Here is a 19,847-nt window from a genome sequence, read left to right as displayed (position 1 = left end):
TGCTTGAGGATTCTCTCTCTCCCCCTCTCTCTGCTCCTCCCTCCACTAGCTCTCTCTCTCTCTCTCTTTCTCTGTCTCTTTAAAATAAAAATAAATAGGGGTGCCTGGGTGGCTAGTCGGCTAAGCATCTGCCTTTGGCTCAGGTCATGATCCCAGGGTCCTGGGATCAAGCCCTGTATTGGGTTCCCAGTTCAGAGGGGAGCCTGCTTCTCTCTCTTCCCACTCCTCATGCTCTCTATCTCTCTCTCAAAGAAATAAATAAACTCTTTCAAAAAATAATGATAAATAAATACATACCTACATATTGGTTGTGTTCACAAGTAAGCCATCCCCAGACAGATCTGATCCCTGTCTTTGCCAAGCTCTGATATGGCAGAGGAGGCCCAGCTTAAACACGGAATTTTAATAAAATGCAAAGACAAAGTGAGCAGGCCAAACAAACATAGTTCAATGAGAAAATGACATTTAAGGTGAAACACAAATGTTTATTGAGTTGCTGAATTTGAAGTCCTGATGATATATCCAAGCAGAAATGGCATATCTCCCCAGCAGGGTGGGTAGATATATTGAATTGAGAACTCAGAAAGCAGGTCTCAGCTTCAGACATTTGGAAGTCACTGAAACCATAGGGGTGGTTGAGGTTGCTGAGGAGAGCAAGTGGACAAGATGAGCTGTATGAGTGTCTACACCAGTGTTTTTAAACTCAAGCAAGCCTCACAGTTACCTAGAGGGATTCTTAAAAGACAGATTGCTGGGTCCCACCCACAGTGGTTCTGGCTCAGCAGGTCAGGGCTGGGGCCAAAAATCTGCATCTCTACCAAGTTCTCAGAGAAGGTAGCTGGAATATAATCTGATTTTAGAAAAAGAGTGTTCACCAACAATACCAATACCATTATCACCACCTTCACCTTCAATACTACCACCACCATCAACACCATCACTACCACCACCACTAACACCACCACCAACACCACTAACACCAACACTGTCACCACCACCACCATCATCATCACCACCAACGGCTCTGACACCACTGCCAACAACAACCACAACAGTACTACCACCACCATCACCACCAACACCAACATCCACAATAACAGCATTGCTACAGCCACAGCCACCACCCCCATTAACAACACAAACAATAACAACACCATCACCACCACTATCACCACCACCATCATCGTCATTGTGGTGAATCCCAAGTGCATTTCTCTAACATTAGTCATCTTGGGCCATCTACTGCAGGACTATAAATACCTTTTATATTGCTGGGTATCTCTTTGGCTTCCATGTAAATAATATCCTTAAAGATGTATTTATTTATTTTAGAGAAAGAGAGAGCAAGTGGGGTGAGGGGCAGAAAAAAAGGGAGAGAGAGTCTTAAGCAGACTCTACACTGAGCATAGAGCCCAACGTGGGGCTCAATCTCACAACCCTGAGATCATGACCTGAGTTGAAACCAAGAGTCGGACACTTAACTGACTGAGCCATCCAGGGGTCACTCCATGTAAATAATTTTTAAAGAAGCAATCTCAGTAGACACTGATCAATGAGATAGAAGTTGTTACAGCATAAGAGGTCTAAAGGTAGACAACCTCCATCTCTTGAGCAGGATTTAGTCTTTGAGTTAGTTCATAACTACTGAGGTGAGTGTGGCTCTTGTTATTGGTGCTCCAGCCCAGAGAATAATTTGGCTCCAACAGGCCCTGAGGAGAAGATCTCAGAATTTAGTGGGAAGGTTACCAGCAAGGACTTCAGCATCAGCCAGGCCTGGATTTGATTTCCGGATCTGTCATTTACTTTCAGAGACCTAGGGCACATTCCTTTCTGCGTTTGTTTCCTTATATTAAAATAAGAATAATTCTAGGGTTTTTCTGAGAATTAAGTTAAAAAATATGCAAAAAAAAAAAAAAAGCAGAATTCTTGGCCTATGGTAAGTACTCAATAAATAAGTATTTTTTGTCACTATTTTTATTTCCATTGTTGTTTGGAGAAGAAATGAAAAGTTGAAGAATGTTTAATCAGCTCATAAAATTGTCAAAGTGTTTTAATAGCTTGCTATAAAGTGATAAAACAGAAATTCTGCTAACCTTAGGAAAGAGGCTTAAGAGAGTCACACAGGAAATTGAATGGCCTTCATATTGTTATATAATGAAAACTCATCACAAAGAAAGTAACACACTTATAAATCCTTTCCCACCTCAGCCCAGGTGAACAATTAACAACACAGGAAAATGCAAAGGCAGCTAGCAAAGAATGCTAAAGAGAGGCAGAGAACCATGCACAGAGGAAAAAAACAATCATTCCCAAATTTATAAATAATGGGCAACAGGTCATTTTTCAGAGAGCACTGGTGTGAAACGCTCTTCATCACAGTTGGAAAACAGTTTGATTTCATTAGGAGCTGCTGCAGTTTCAGAAGCTGAAGTACCAGGAAGTAGCTGCACAGGGCAGAACAGGGCAGGATAGCATCTGCATTTAACACACAAACAGAATTAGCTAAACCAGGACATGACCAAAAAGAAATCCTGGTGAGACCAGAAAGGTGATATTTTAGAGCCCTGCTCAAGTGAGTTTTCATTTAAGAAGAGGAATCAAAAGTTCATCTTTGGGCTTTTCATATCCATAATTCCTTGGTTGTCCTTCTGAAGTCTTGAGTTGGAGAACCATTTGGGTAACACTGAAGACAGTCTTATTAACCATCCACACCAGCAGGCACTGCAGTCAAAGCTGCAGAACCATTCCAATAAGATTCCCCAGGGAGAGCTTTTACAATTGTCTCTCTTCCCATTTAGACTCTTTCTTGTTACAAAAGACTTTTTTTTTTTTTGCATTGAAAAAGAAAATAACTTCACAAAAGTCATTTTTGTCTCCTGAGACATGTAAGATTGTTGGGAAGGAGTGGGGAGGTGGAAATCAAATTTAACCCCTCTCATCAAAAAAAGAAGAGTTGTAGGGTTTTCCCTGCTGCAACACTATGCTCCAAGATACTAGAAGATGCTCCAAGATGCCAAATAGAGAGATGTCTTTTGGGGCAAGGAGACACATTAATGAGTTTGGGGCTATGTATCCAAGCTTCAGTTGAGTAGACCCAAAAAGAGATGCGTTGGAGGGAAGCACTTAGTTTCTAAAGAAGCAGATCCTAGGAAAGGAAAGCAATGTGGCACTAAGCCTGCAATCTGGAGCCCTGGGCAGAGAGACAAATAGGAAGATGCCCCCAGAGTCCGGACCTGACAGACTCCCCTCCACTGCCTCAAACACCCAGTGAATATTTGGTATGAGTAGCGTCATGGAAGGCTTTCAGCAAGGCAATGTGGGAGACCTACAGAATGTCAGAAGAAAAAGAGCAGAGGGAAAGGATTGAAAGGCAACAGGAAAAACATAAACCTTCCGGGAATATCTTTAATGGAATAATGGCTCAAGCTAATGATAAGTCACTTATTCTTTCATTCAACCAATATTGATTGAGCATTGCTTTTGTGCCAAATATGGTGCAGCTGGCTTGTACCAGTTCATGAAAGCCAACTGTGCTCCTTCCTTTCCAACTCCTTATTCACTGATGCCATATTGGTAGCTTGAAAGTGCCCATGGTAGGAATGTTTACACACAGGAATCAGCAAATGTTACAAATCAGGGTCTTGTTGTTTTGGAGGGTTTGGATTTTTTTTTCCCCTCCCGAGAGTTGGTCTACCTGTACACCACTGGCCGGCCACTATTTTTTGGAATACAGCAGCAAACTAAATAGTCAAGTTCATAACCCTTGCAGAGTATATATTTCGAGGAGGAGGAGATCAAAGAATTAATTGATTGGTTGATCGATTAGTTAATTAACAAGCTATTTTCAGACGGTGAGTAGGGCTACAAAGAAAATCAGAGAGATCTGACAGGCTGTGGGGGTCGGGAAGGCTTCTTTAAGGAGGTAACATTTGAGGTGTGACATAAATTTGTATGTATAAAATCATCCCAATAGGTGGAGTCACCCCTAGGGGAAGGAACTCTGGTACATACCTTTTGCTTCTTTTTGAGGTGTGTTATCATGTTTACAATAGGACTTTCATACGTAATATTCTATTAGGTTGCCTATAAAGTTACCACCAATAATTCATGGGTGTCCTTAGCTAAAGCACACCTCCTACTTGCACAGCAAACCCCATTCCTTCTTAAATACTCAACCCAACAATTCTACCCTCTGCCTACCACATCCTTGGGTCTCCCACTACGATGGGTCCCTCCCAGCAGCATAAAAACATGACTGTTTCACTCCTATTCTAAAAATGCCCTTTTCTGTCCCATTACTCACCCCCCAGCTACTGCCCTATTTTTGGTCTTGCCTTTCCAGCAAAATTCTCCAAAGAGAGGTGGCTCTTCACACTCTCCACTTGCTGTCCTCCCTTCCCTCTTGAGCCAGCACAGAAAGGGTCTCACCCCTTCAGTCACCAGTGACCAGAAAGGTCACTTGACCTTGCTCTGGTCAAGGTCAGGAGCAAACTTTATGTTGTTGAATTCTTAATCTGATGAGAGAATCTTATTGAAATGGTTCTGCAGCTTTTCCCCAGTCTCCTGCTGGTTTGTCCCCATAAATGAGGACATGCCCCAGGGTCCAGTTCTTGGACTTCTTGCCTTTCCTGACTATGCTCATTTCTCCAAGATCTCACCCAGTCTCACAGCTTCTGTCCATACCTATGTTGGACAGGTAATATCTAAGAGTTGAGGATTCTCAAAGCCTGTCCCCCAGCCGGCTCTCCCACCTGAGCTTATTTGAACCAGTATTGTCTACTTAACATTTCTGCCTGGAACTAGGATGATTCTTGAAGGTGTGACTTTTTGTCACAGTTTACTTAAAAGGTTTCTTACCTTGCTCAGACTAAAAGCCGAAGTTATCGCACTGTTCTAAAGGGCCTCCTCCCCAGATTTCTGTGATGTGCTCTGGACTCATTCTAAAATCCGCTTATTACACACAAGACCCATGGCCTTGTGCTAGTTCAGGGTCCCCCAGAGGCAGGTGAAAGAAACCACCTGTGTTGCCCCAAATATGCCTCTTTAACATAATATTTAAGCCAAAAGCAACTAAGATGTTGCAAACGGGAAAAGCTTTCTGTCCCCTCCCACTTTGGGCCTAAACGACCAGATGGGAATTCTCCTTGTACTGGATATGGACTTATCAGCACCAGAGGAATCTGCAAACAAACCTTACCCTATCAGTGGCCTTCCATGTATTTCCCTTCTGACAGCAAGCCCCCTTGGGGGCCTAAAACTGCTTTCCTCCAACCAATCATTTCTCTGCAGATTTTTACTCTTGGTTGAAGATGCTAATAAAACAGGGTTCTAAGCCACAGCCTTGGGCTACCTTTTATAGAGGTTTTTCTCACATAGTGTGTGCTGCAGGGGTCCATAAATTGTTTTCTTTTTGTAAATCTCTTTGTTAAAGAGCCCCAGCCAAAAACCTAAGCTACACAGAGGTGGCGTTTTGACTCTGCTACCAACTGGGGCAAGGACCTGGGGACAGGTGATTTGCTTGTGAGATGGACCCAGACACAAATGTAACAAAGAGGGTGAGATGGGGGAGGGAGAGACGCCAGCAAATGACCCAGTCCCAAGGGAAAGGACATCTGGGGCTCCATCTGGTGGGGAACTCTGAGAAACTGTCCCCTGCCATTCAGCTCCCGCCCCCAAGGGGCAAAGAGGCAGCATCCCTGTGCTTGCTCCCATGCCCACTGGTTGGGGCATTCCTGGGGACAATGAGTGCAGGGAATTCTCAAGTTCTCTGCCTGTAGCCCAGCCAGCTCCCAGTGTGCAGAGGAATCTGACAGGCAGAGAAGTCAGAGACCCAGCACGTGGGAAAGAAGCTGTGAGATGCTGGAAACTTCCACAGCTTTTGTTGGGGAGGACAAAGGTCCATTGCTGGTCTGCTGTGAGCCCCCACACCCACCCCTCAACACACACACCTAGGGCCGGCTGGAGGCTATGGATTTTGCCAGAAAATCCAAAAACTTGATTTAAATAATATTCACGGCAATTTCCTTTAGAATTAGAATATTCCTCTTGTTTCATGGTTTTCTGTCCTTATGCTTCTCTCTCCTACATCCTTTACTCTGGGTCCACCACTTCCATCCCTTCATTCGTTTTCTCAGCTGTCTCTCTATTTCCTTATCCCACATGATCCTTCCCTCCCCTAAATGGAAGACTCCTGAATGTATGAAGGACCCCTTCTTCTGCCTTCTTTGAGTGCTCTCTCAAGCCAGACCTCTACACAGCAACTCCTGGAAAGTCTCTCCTGCAGCCTTCCCAAAGTCCACCATCATTTCCTGCTCTTTGTCTCACTCATTGTTTCTGTTTGAATTCCTGTTATAATGTCTTGATGATAGGTTGAGATGGTCCCCAACCCCTTCCCAGGGGCATCTCAGAGTCCTCATGCAACTGGTGTGTTTGTTCAGCTCTGCCCCCAGAATGGGCACTCCCTTCTCTAGTCTCTGCTCCATCCCCACTGCCTGGAATATACATTGTGTCTGCATGCTGGTGATCCCACAATCCTTGATTCCTTCAAGTGGGAAAAATTGTCCACTGAAGAGCAATTTTCGTTCTCTCAAGAGATGAGCTCTGAACATAATTTTGAATGAGGCCAGTCCTTTTGTCTGGGAAAAACCTCTATGGTCTTTTGTGGTAGGAAGAATTTTGGCTTCTCTTTCTGGTGTCACACCTATGGTTGTATTACCTTGCAGAGCAAAAGGGACTTTATAGGTGTAATTAAGGCTATTAATCAGCAGCTCTTAAAATAGGGAGATCCTGCATTATCTGGGAGAACCCAACCAACATAATCCCATAGCCCTTGAAATCAGAAGAGGAAGGCAGAGAGAAGCTAAGCGTGAGAAAGACAAGCTACACCATTGTTAGCTTTGAAAGATGGCAGTCTGGGCCACAAGTCTGGAAATGCAGGTGTCCTCTGGAAGCTGAGAAGCACTTCTAGCTGACAGCCAGCAGGAACATGGGACCCTCAGCCCTGCAACCACAAGGAACTGCATTCTGCCCACAAACTGAATGAGCCTGGAAGCAGATTCTTTATAGAGCCTCCCGATGAGAATTGATCCATCCAACACCTTAATTTTTAGCTTCATGAGAGCCTAAACTGAAGACCCAGTTGAGCCCAGCTAGGACTTCTGACCAAAAGGACTAGGTGATAATAAGGGGGTGTTGTTTAAAACTGCTAAATGTATGACAATTTCATAATAAATAAATAATAAATAAATAAAAATCTGTGGTAATTTGTTATAGCAGCATTGGGAGACTAACACAGTGCCTCCAACTAGACAGTTATAAGGAGGAGATATTTGTGAAACTGTAACTCTGTGGATCTGTGATCATGAAAAATGTCACTCAAAGTGTGGCAGGAGTCTTGCTTCTGTGACATGGTCCTTCTAGAGAGGCCTTTCTTTGCTGACCACAGACTGGATCAACCCTGGGCCAAAGAACTATTTGGTCAACAAGAAAATTCTCTCCTATCCAGTTACTCTTGAAAGCTTAACAAAGATAACTTTCCACTTCACCCCTTCCCTTGGTGAAGGGGGGAACTCTTCCTTAGAATATGATACTGGGGCCATGGATGGGGAATAACATAATTTAAACTTTCTATCAGTTCTTGGTGCTGCTAAGGCCAGAGGCCTGATGTATTATCAGGGTTCTCCAGAGAAACAGAGCCAATGGGATCAAGAGAGAGAGAGAGACAGAGAGTTTAAGGAATTCCTATGCAATTATGGAGGCTGGCAAATCCAAAATCTGCAAGGTGTATTAGCAATCTTAAGACTCAGAGAAGAGTGATGTTGCCATTTAAGTTCAAAGGTTGTCTGCAGGAAGAATTCTTTCTTCCTTGGGGTTAAGTCAATCTCAAATTCTATTGAGGACTTCAACTGATTAGATGAGGCCCACCCACATTGCAAAATGCAGTCCTCTTTCCTCAAAATTTGCCAGCGTAAATATTAATCTCATCCAAAAATATCTTCATGGAAACATCCAGAATAATGTTTAACCAAACACGTAGGCACATGGCCCAGCCAAGCTAACACATAAAATTAATCATCACAACTGTATAGACTAGTTGACCAGTTGGTTTGTTTAGGAGTGTGCATAGTTTCTATAACAAATAAGCAGGTTTAAAACATGAATTACAATACTGCATATAATTATAGGCATAAGCAAAAAGAGAAGTTAGAAGTATTATAAGCTTATGGAATGCTAACTAAACACTAGAGTCAGAATAGTTATTACTAGTAGAAGAGAGGAAGGTAATCCAGGATCTTCAACTTACTAAGAACATGTAATTTTTTAAACTGAGTGTTCATCGTATTTTTCTTTGTACATTTTCATACAGTTGAGTTATTACATAATTATGTTTTAAAGATAAATAAATAAATTATTTGTGAGATCAGACTTATTATATCTAAACATACATTATATAGCATCTGTATTTAAAACAGTTTGGTGTCAGTGCAAAAATGGACTGATCCCTGAAACAGAACAGATCCAGAAAAAGCCCCCAAATGCCTGAGGAATAGAGACTATGGTGAGGGTGCATTTCAGATTAGTGGAATGAAGCAAAGGATTTGATGAATGGTCTCAGGGTGAGTAGTTACATTTTACCCTTACTCCTAAAATAAATTTAAGACAGTTTTTTTTAAATGAAAAAAAATTAAACCATAGAAGAAGGAAACATGGATAAAATTAGTTGTGTCCTTGGCATGAAAAGGGGCTTTGTATAGCATGCCTGGCTGGCTCAGGTGGAAGAGCATGTGACCCTTGATCTCATGGTTATAGGTTCAAGCCCCAAGTTGGGTAGAAAGATCACTTAAAAGTAAAATCTTAAAAAAAAAAAAAGAGAGAGAGAGAGAGAGAGAGAAAGGCCTTTGTAGTATAGCATATCCAGAAATGATAAATGGGAAGATTTTTAAAAATTTTATATTTTTTCTAAATAAAAATTATATAAATAATATAGAATAAAAATAAATAAATAAAAATGTATTATAAAATTATATAAATAAATTATAAATTAAAATTTTACAAGTAAAAAATGTAAATTTCTTCAAGGGAATAGACAAACCAGGAGAAAGTATTTATAGATGTATAGCTACTTAAATCCACTGAGGTTACATTAGTCAACAACATAAAAAATAACCCAGTAGAGAAAAAAAAAAGGGTAGAGGAAATGAACAGTTGATGGGGAAAAAAGCATTAAAAATGTACCACTTCATTAATAACTAAAGAAATACAAAGGAAAAAACAACTAGATATCATTTTTATTAAATCAGATTTGCAAAATTTAAATATTTGTGGGTGAGGCTATGGGGAGGAAGAACAGTGGGAGAGGTAAATGAGACAAGCTCTTTGTAGAGTAATTTTGCAATAGCTGCTAAAAACGTCAGTGCATACCTTTTAATTCACCAGTTCCAATTCTTGGGGTGTCATCCACAGATCTACTGAGAGGTGGTGTAGAAGTGTTCTGTATCACTGATTAGGACAACAAAAACATGGAAAGAACGAATCCATCAATAGGGTAATAGGTAATGTTATGCCCCAGTCTAAAGAATGGGGTGGATCTCTGCGTCAATGTGGAAATTGCCTTAAGATATATTATTAAGTAACGAGAGCAAAGTATACAGCGTTTTATTGCATAATCCAATTTGTGGCTTTTTAAGAATCACGTTTACTGAAGTATACATAAGCACTTGTGAAAGAACATGTTTTTCTTGTACACCCTTTTGCAATTCTTATTTTTAACCACATAAATGTAATGCTTTTGTTTAAAAAAAAAAAAAAACCCTTGTTTTTCAATGAGAAAAGATTACATGGAGCAATATTACCATTAAGTGAAAAAAAATGGGTTATAAAAGAGCGTGCATAATTATAATCACATTTTTTCCCTATACATCTGTAATTATTCACACATATACTTGTATGTGTAAAAAGCCATCTGGAAGAATTTGGCCAAAACGTTAATTGGGAAAATGCCCAGAGGCGATGATTTTCCATTTGCTTCTTTGAATTTTCTATTGTTCCAAAGTAGGATTTCTCAATCTTAGCCCTAGTGACACAAGTTACATTTGGGGCCAGATTATTCTTTATTGTGGGGCCATCCAATGTCTTTCCAGATGTTTTGCAAAATCATTGGCCTCTACTCACCAGATGTCAATAGAGTCCTCCAACTGTGACAAACAAGGTATCTCCAGACATTGCCAAATATCTTCTGGGGAACAAAATCATGACCCCTACCCCAACTACTGGATTTATAGTAAACATGAATTATTTATGTAATAAAAATTTAAATATGTGTAGATTGGATAAATATGTATGTATCATAGGTAGATAATAGATAAATAATGATAAAGATAGTGACAGATTAGACATGTGGAGATAGATAGAAAGACAGAGAGATAGATATGAGAGAAAGGATGGGATTACAAAACACACAGGACAACCATTGGGAGGCAGATCAGTTGGGAAACCCTTGAGATATGAGCAGCTGAAAAGACCACTCCACTGAGATTTTCTTCTGACGCTTTTCTAGGCTCCTCTAAGATGGGGATAGAATGCATAACTGTTCCCCAAACCCACCAGAAGGGTTTCACTGAATGAGCAGGTGCCCACAAGACTACCCTTTGGAGGCTTTGCTTATATTTGCCATGAAGCTCCCTGGATAAAAATATTTTTGTTATGCCTCTTTGGTGTATATTTTATCTTCAAAATAGATAACATACACTTTTTAATAATTTCGGAGAGGGTCAATATTTCTTTTTTTTTTTTTAAGCGAAGCTGCTTATAAAAACTAGATGAATTTAATTTTGGATGCAAGCGTGATGATTAAGTTACATAATCAAATTAACAATTCTGTGCAAAAATAAGCTTCAAGAATAGTTTTAAGTAGATGTTTTGGGGTGTCTCCCCCAAAAGATAGGTTGAGGTCCTAATCACTAGTATCTCAGAATGTGACCTTATTTGGAAATAGGGTCATTGCAGATTAGTTACAATGAGGTCAGACTCTAGCAGGCTGGGTGCTTAATCCAATATGACTGGCGTCTTTGTAAAGGACGGGAACATTTTGTGAACAGAGACACACATGGAGAGAAAACAATGAATCAAGACACACGGGTGCAGACAGCCATGTGACCAGAAGGGGGCTTCTCCAAGTCAAGGAATGCCAAGGATCTCCAGCAAACACCAGAAGCTAGAAGACGCAGGGAAGGATTCTCCCTTAAGGCTGTCAGAGAGAGCAGCGCCCTGCCAACATCTTGATTTTGGATGTCTAGTTTCCAGAATCATCAGACAATAAATTTCTGTTGTTTCAAGCCTCCTGGTCTGGGGTACTCTGTTATGGCTGCCCCAGGAACTAATATAACCTTTCTAACATCTAATATAACTAATATAACCTTTCTAACAACATTCTTATTATCATTTCAGCAGCTAACCACATACTACAGGGGAAGAAGGGACCTATTCCAAAGTCAGGTCAGACCCTGGTTGGCTTAGCCCATCAGCATCTTCCATTCCCTCACCTGTGAGTCACTGTTAAGTTGCGGGGGGATGGTATCTTAAATTGGGCCAGTGTGACTTTCAGGATTCTCCCTTAAAATGGTGGGATCTCCAGAGAAGAAAATGTGAACCACCAGCTGGGAACCAAAAACCAGCCAGTGCAAGGAGCTTTCAAAGGACCTCTTGGAGAATTCAACAAGAAGGACATATGGCTGGAACCATATCTGCAGAGTCTAAAAGCTGGAGGTTGTGGCTAGAACACACCCCTTGAGTGGTAGGATGCTGGAAGCTGAAGGAAGAGACATGGCTATCTGTAGTGGGAATGTCCTGATGGACAAGGATGGGATGTCCATCTCCCAACGGCCAGAGGTGGGCTTGCTGAAGGGAGCCCAAACAGGTCTTGTTGAGGGAGGCTCTACCCAAGAAACCCACATGGGAGTACAGCAGATGAAGGAATTAGAAAACAGAAAAGGGAGTCTTTCACTGGTAATCAGTTGGCCAGCAAGAGGAGACATCACCCACTTCAAGGGAACAACTGCAGGTACAAGATACCGAAAGTGGCTGAATCCTTGCCAAGACCCCCAAAAATGCTCCCTGAGAAAATAACCTAGCACGTGGGGGTCCTCGGCACGCAAAGAACACCAGCATGAAATTACAATGGAACAGGTCAAGCCAAGCCTTTCCTGCGCCTTCCTCTCCTCCCCTGCACAGCAGCCCTGCAGAAACTGAAAAAAGCAGATGGTAAAAGAGGAAAATAAGTGATTAGGAAAGAAAAGCCATCAGATCACTTCCCTATTGATCCTCAGACTAAGTCAGGCCCCAGCTAATGTCAGGGAGAAGATTTAAGTGCGATACAATATCAAATATTAGAGCATATGAAACTTGTTTGATTATTAACAGGAGTCTTTCCTTGTAATTAAAGGGCCTGGAAAAAATATGGGCCCTCCTCAGATTTTAAGCAGTTTTAACAGACACAGTCACACCCATACCCTGTGGCATTAACCCTAGACCAAGGATGCACACTGCCAATACTTACGACTCTGGCTGGGGGCTTCTATCTGGCCAGGGAGAGCACCCAAACCTCAAATGAGGCCCACCGAAAATGCTGCAGAGCTCAAGGGTCTGGAAGCCATCTTCAACCAATGAGGGGCAGGAAGCTGTGCGGTCAGGGCACAGCTTCCTGTCCCTCCAGGTCAGGTAGCTCTACGCTCTCGGGCCTGAAAACTCCCTCTTCATTGGCTGGTTCACTTTCCTGTCTCACTTCCTCATTCTACCTACCAATGTGTCCAGGGATTGTCTCCATAAAAACCATGTGCTCTCAAACTCATGTCTCAGGGTCTGCTTCAAAGAACACCCAAACCAAAACACCAGGAAAAGATAACATAATTTGAAAAATCAGGTTGGAGTTGCCATTAGGAGAAAAAAAAGATTGGTTTCTTGCTGCTTGTTCATTCAACATATTAGTCACACTGGTAACTGGGGTTTGATTCATCACAAAGTTTCCTGCCTAAACCTAGGGACAGGAGACAGTGGGGTTTTCCATTCTCTTCTGCATGCTCGTCACATCTTGAAACTGAATCTATATAAAGTCAGATGCTAATCACACAACTCTTCTGACTTCTTCCTGCCTAGTAAACTTTCCACTTCCTCCCATGGTGCCCTCAGAGTAAGATGAATTGTACGTGGGGGCAGAGGTCACCCAACGCACAGTGCATAGCATTGGGGTTGATGGCTGATCTATGTCAAGGTCGCTAGCTCCCAACAGCCCAATAGCCTTACTTACTTTATTTTTCCATCTTCTAATCCAAGTGTAATTTACATGCAGTAAAACTCAAAACATTTTCAGCTATAGTTCTGATACTTCTTTCTTGATTTTTAAATAAATTTTATTGTGAAGTATAATTCATAGATTTAAAGAGTTTAAAACATAGGGGACTAGATGAACTACCACAAAGTAGACAAATTTTTTTTTAAGATTTTATTTATTTATTTGATAGAAATCACAAGCAGGCAGAAAGTCAGGCAGAGAGGGAGAGGGGAAGCAGGCTCCCTGCTGAGCAGAGAGTCCGATGTGGGGCTCGATCCCAGGACCCTGGGATCATGACATGAGCTGAAGACAGAGGCTTCAACCCACTGAGCCACCCCGTGCCCCCAAAATGGACAAACTTTTAACAAGTTCACATAACTACCATCAAAATCAAGATATTCCATCATGTTTACTGTTTTAACTTTCACATTTAGAACTACAATTTATCACTGTAAAGAGTGTGAGGTAGGGGTCAGGATTGTTTGTTACATATGGATGTTTAATTGACCCGCATCACTTATTGAAAAAAAAAACATTGTTCCCTTACTGACTTGCCATGGAACAAGTGAATGCAGGTACCATATATGTGAGGGCAGTTTCTTGACTCTCTTTGTTATTCCATCAACCTATTTGTCCATTTTTGCACCACTACCATACTGTCTTAATTACTATAGATTTATCGTAAGTCTCAAAACCAGGTAATATAAGTCCTCTAGCTTTGTTTGCATACAGAATTGCTTTGGATATTCTAAATCATTTAAATTTCCATATAAATTTTAGAATCATTTTCTCAATTGCCACAAAATAACCGGCTAGGATTTTTATTAGAACTGCCATGAATTTTTAGGTGAATTTAGGAAGAACTGAAAATTCAATTCTTAACAATATTTAATCTTCCAATCCACAGACAAGGTGGAGATCTTTACTTATTTTGTCTTTATTTTTAGATTTTTTTACTTGAGAGGGAGAGAGAGAGAACACATGACAGGAGGGACAGAGGGAGAAGGAGACTTCCCACTGAGCAGGGAGCCCCACTCAGGGCTTGATCCCAGGTCCCCAAGATGATGACCTGAGCTGAAGGCAGACACCCGACCAACTGAACCATCCACACACCCTTATTTTGTCCTTCTTTAAGTTTTCCCAGTAATGTTCAAAATATTTGCTGCAGAAATATTGAGCATCTTTCACTAGATTTATTCCTGGGTATTTGATATTTTTCCATACTTTCTTTTTTTAAGATTTATTTATTTAATTGAAGACAGCAGGGGCAGAAGGAAGGAACCTTTCAAGCAGACTCCTCACTGGGTACAGAACCTGACATGGGGCTCAAACTCACTACCTTGAGATCATGAGCTGAGCTGAAACCAAGAGTTACTGAATGAGCCACCCAGGCAACCACCCAATAATTTCCTAAGGCAAGGACTAGAGTCAGGCAAGAGGAGAGAATGAGAAAGAATACTTCCTTAAATCTTTCACACCTCCTCATCCCAGCCTTGGCTGTTCTACATGATATTTCTTTAAAATTTTTGTTTTTACTATTTTGTTTCTAATATGTAAGAATTCATTTGATTCATATGTACAGACTTTGTATCCAGGAACTTTTGTAGCCCTGACTCTTAACTCCCAGAGAGGAATGTGGGCCATCTGTGGCATGATTCCTGCCTATCAAAGTTTGGTGACATGCAGATTAGGGAGGGACTGCCCATAGACTAAAAAAGAATGGAGTGTCTGTGTTTTCAGGGATCTGTAGGCTGTCCCCCAGAGCTCTCACTTGATTGCATCCCTCCACTTCTGAGTCACTTACCTGGCTCCCAGAACATCATGGGCAACTGGGGATCCAGGAAGTGGAACAGGAAATCAGAGCCCGATAAATAACTGCAGAAGGGCTAGTACCAGGAGGACCCTCACTTCTCTAAGTCGGCAGAAGCCAGGAGTCCCTCCATCCATCTTCTGATCTACCACCTCTTCATCTTTATTTTCCCATGCTTTATCCCCATTGCAAAGGGGATATGAGGTGATTTACAGAACTGCCTACACTTTGGCAAGATGAAATTAATATACATAAAGAAATGGAAGGGAAAATGGGGACATGGACATAAAATGAAATCAGGCAGAGGTTAGCAAAACTATAGGCAAAAATAAATAGGTCAGAGCCAGGGAGAGTCAAAGACAATGCCAGGGACAGAACCAGACAGAGATTTTAGAGCAGACCCAAGGATCTGCCTTACAACTCAGGGAACCAGAATTCATTTTGACCGCCATTATCTCTTGTCTGGATGATTCCATGAGCCTCCTGTCTGTTCTCCCAACCTCCAACCCTGCCCCCTCCCCATGGTCAGTCTACTGTCAAAATAATAACCAGAGTGATCTTTGGAAAACACAAGTCAGCCCCAGAAGAGGAGAAAAATATCTATAAATCATATAGGTGATAAAAGTCTTGTACCCAGAATATTTAAAGAACGCTTAGAGCTCATCTACCTGAAAGACAAATAACCCCATTTTTAAAAATGGGCAAAGAGTTTGAATAGACTTTTCTCCAAAGAAGGTACACGAATGTCTAAGGCGCATGTGAAGATTTGCTCTGCATCAGTAGCCATCAGGGAAACGCAAATCATTCTGGGGTGGACTATCACTTCACCTCCTCTGGGATGGCTAGAATCCAAAGCAGACAATATCAAGGATGGTGTGCAATTGGAGAAATTGGAACCTCATATTTTCAGGTGGGAGCTTAAAATGACATGATTGCTTTGGGGAACCATTGGGCAGTTCCTCAGAGTTAGCCTAGAGTCACCACATGGCCCAACTATCTTATTCATGGGCTGTCAGCATCAAGAGAATACTATGTAGCAGTTGAAGCGTAAAAGTGCTATAGGCAATAACCTGGGCGAGCCTCGCTCGTGTACTGTCGTGCCAAAGAAACCAGGACAAATAAGTACAAATTGTACATCTCCATTTATACAAAGGTCAAAAACAGGCAAAACTAATTTTTTGGCATATATCAAAAGTAGGGGAAGAGACTGGAAGCCTCTGGGTCTTGGGGATGATAAGAATCAGGGCCTCACTCAAGGCTTGGGCTCTGGAGCTTTCTTTGCCTCTTGACTGAGTTTCTATTTAGATGTGAGCTTCAGTCTCTGCAAATATCTTTCTCTGCAGGACAGAAACTATGGCCCCTGGCTCCCTCTGGACACACATTTCCAACCCCTTCACCTGGAATAAGACCTCTCTTCCTCTTACTTCCCATCCAAAAAATTCTAGGGAAGGCTTTTAATTAGCCTGAGATTCTATTCACTGATCCCTGCCTGGAGTGGCAAACGGTAATCTAGGTAGATCCTACAGGAACCCAATTCCTGGAATCGGGCATTGGAAAGAGGTCTTTCCCAAAGAGATGTGCTGTTCCAAAAGACAGAATGGGTGCCGGACAGACAATTTCATAAACGTCCTTTTCATTCAGGGGAGCATCTCTCTCCTTGCTATAAGGACTATATTAATAAACCCAATCACATCTTCAAAAAATAAAATATGTCTGTGTCACTCAGGCTTCACGTTTCTTGGAATTCACTCAACTGATAGTTGATGCCTCTGATCTCTCCTGGGTTAGTCTTCACACTCAAAAGACGTCCTAAGCCTTGCAGCAGGTGGGAAACACTCTTGCAAGGGCACCCAAGATGCACAGCCACTTCTTGTTGCCGACATTGAGTCCTCTAGGTGTCTGCCGGCATTCTCCACCTTCAGGAAATCAACAGACTGAACAACAATGCTTGCTTTGTTAGTTTGACAATGCCTGCTACATTTCAAGTGCTTCTACCTTTGACCCAGAATTTCTGCTTTCTTATTCATAGAGACACTTTCACAACTATGTAAAAACATAGATGCGGTGGTGTTTCTATATAGGAAAAACTGCGTTAGAGGGGGTAGAATTTCAAATATCTGTCAGTAGGGATCTTATTAAATAAATGATTCATAGACACAATGGAACACTATGCAATTGTTAAATTAGAGAGATCCTAATAGGGAAAGGAGTTTAAGATGCATTAAATCTAAAAAGCAAGTTGCCAAACAAGACCTAAGGTCTGGTGATAGAGAGGAGGGTGAAAATAATAATACTTGTCTATGTTAGCAGGTACAGAGGGGAAATATCTCAGCAGAATACACCAAAGTATTCACGATAGTTATCAGGCCTTGGGGGAGGGGGGAAAGGGAGGCACAGATTTATGAGGAACTTCCCTCTTCGAAAGTATACATTTCTGTACTATTTGGATTTTTCAAAGAAAATGCCTTTCTTTCAGAACGAAAACATAAAATAATGATTTGCTTCTTAAGAAAGTGTCTTCAAAGTTGGGGACAGTGTGACAGATGTTGTTTGATTGTCTTTCAGACAGATGTCTTGCGTTCACAAGGTTGTTTAAGAATGCAGACTTATCTCCTTGCTCACTGACCCATAACACAACAGACTAAATGTTTGACATGGGAAAATTCTCTGGGACAAAAGGGCTTATTCAAGCAGACCTAACAACCATGAGCTATCTCATCATCAGCCCAGAGACGCAGACCTCGCCCGATCCTGGGCTGGGGGTTGTGGAGGAGCCTGGCAGGGACTGCGGTGGGCTAGGAAGGTGACTGCCTCCGTTCTCCCAGTACCAGCTCCGGTGGCCTTGGCCCAGCTGAAAACGGAGCAGGGGTGGCCTGCTGGGGAGTGGCTGTGCTGGTCTGAATGTTGGGGAGCCTGGGGCGGAGGCCTCAGGAGACTCAGGAAGCTGTTGCAGGGAGGAAGGAAGTTATGTATTGCAGAGGCTTCAAAGCTGGAGCACTCACAGAGAAAATGCACAGGGTGTTTGAAGGTGGGTGGTTGGAGAATTGCTGGCCATTGGAAAGAAGACCTATTTCCAGAAGACTGGAGTAGAACTTGCGTCTAGAGCTTCACTGGGGTGGGGCAGATGAGGTCTGAATCCGATGATAGGAATAATAAATCCCTGAATCCCCAGTTGCCTTCTGCTTTTCCGGGTATGTTCCCACCTAATCCTTGTCTTATTTGATCATCACCACCTTCAAGGGATGGAGGCACAGTAACTACCATCTGTACAAAGAAACCGAGGGTCACCCTCACATGCTCAGCTTCCTCCCCCCTCAGGGTATGGCGCTGCCACCCAGGACCCATCTCACCACACAGTCACCGTGAGCCTGTTTCTGCTGGTGTCCATTAAGACACAAGTGAGCCCTCTACCGCATGTTTTATTGTTATTTTAGGGCATTTACTTGTGTGATATTTAGGGCATATTATTTGTGTGATAGCTTCTCTTCGTGGGAGGAGCTAGGAAAGAGTTAGTTCCATGTCTCCTCCCCTAGACACGGGCACAGCCGCTGCCTCCTTCCTTCTTCAAGGCAACTGGGCAGACAGGACACTGGTTTCCCCCCAGTCTCAGTTCTACTGAAATTCATCGGAAATTTGCTTGTGTGTTTCATCAGGAATGCTGACTTCTTCCTGGAAGAAAATTATACATTTCATCACACACAAAAAAGTTCTGTCCCAGACCAGTTGGGGAAGAATTTTTCTTTTTCAGTCTATTGAGCTAAAGATTACCCCAGGTGCTGATTGAAGAGCCAAATGTGTTCCTGGAGGGGTGGGGGTTTGTCCCCAGGTTTGTCCAAGAGTCTCTGCTCCTCAAAGGTGATTCTTTTCAAAACTGTCTGCTGTACCAGGCACTGACCCCTTGGCTGGTGGTCACATCAAGAAGGCAGGTTCTGGGTAAGGGCGGCTGCCTCCCCGCAGAGCCTCTCCCCAAGGGCCAGGTAGGGGACAGGAATTTGAACACGGCATGGAAAGAGCCTCCCTTTCTTTTCTAGGGTAAACACTCCGATTTGGGTGTAGCCTACTTTATTGAAAGTGTAGGGAGACAAACAGGTCCACCCCACCAAAGTGAATTAGAACGGTCCCTTGACCCTTCTGCCAATGGCTCACGCTACCTCTACCCTCCCCACTCTCCCCCTTTGTTGATGTCCAGAACTCCACCCCCACTCCTACTCCAAAAATATTCCTCCCTACTTTATTATGAAGAACAAAGTACCCAGGACTTCCTACCGCCAACCTGGACCCCACAGGGCTATTTTCATGTTCAAAGACTCATTGTGGATAACGGCTCTTCTGATAATGGGACATTTCTCCCAAGTCTACCCTCTCTTCGAGTCCCTCCCCACTTTTGAGGAAGGAAGTGGGAAGTGGGTGGATACGTTGCACACCCACCACCTCCTTCCTTAAGGTGCTATTTCCTCGAGGAGGGACCTTGAGGTTTGGGATTTGCAGGGGGAAGGAGCCCTTGGGTATGAATGAAACCACCAGCGCCTGCACCCAATGGTTGTCTCCTCCTGTCTTCTGCAACTTGCTGAGAATTCATCTCAGTGACAGCTCAAGGACAGATGCCAAATGCAAAACAAAGAACAGAACTGATGCCAACGAGGCCTCAGTATGCACCCCCTGGGACCCACCTCAGCACCCCCGTGTCTAGACACATCTGAGATGCACCCGCAT

General features: G+C 42.6%; 1 protein-coding gene across 5 annotated transcripts in view; it reads right to left on the bottom strand.

Annotated features, from left to right (window-relative positions):
- LOC309844274 (nuclear body protein SP140-like protein) overlaps positions 1–19,847 on the bottom strand; it is a 73,882-nt gene that overhangs the window by 20,015 nt on the left and 34,020 nt on the right. For 4 of the 5 annotated variants that reach the window (XM_082690855.1, XM_082690859.1, XM_082690856.1 and 1 more), the window contains one exon: positions 9,421–9,498. The gene's annotated coding sequence lies outside the window, so the exon portion shown is untranslated. Of the gene's footprint in view, positions 1–9,420; positions 9,499–12,553; positions 12,692–19,847 lie in introns of those variants that run through there. The other variant, XM_082690854.1, reaches the window with a different exon arrangement.

This window comes from Mustela nivalis (genome assembly GCF_964662115.1).
Source record: "Mustela nivalis genome assembly, chromosome: 11".
Classification (NCBI taxonomy): domain Eukaryota; kingdom Metazoa; phylum Chordata; class Mammalia; order Carnivora; family Mustelidae; genus Mustela; species Mustela nivalis.
The sequence above is the reverse complement of the archived record's forward strand: the minus strand, read 5'-3'. Positions and strand labels throughout refer to the sequence as shown.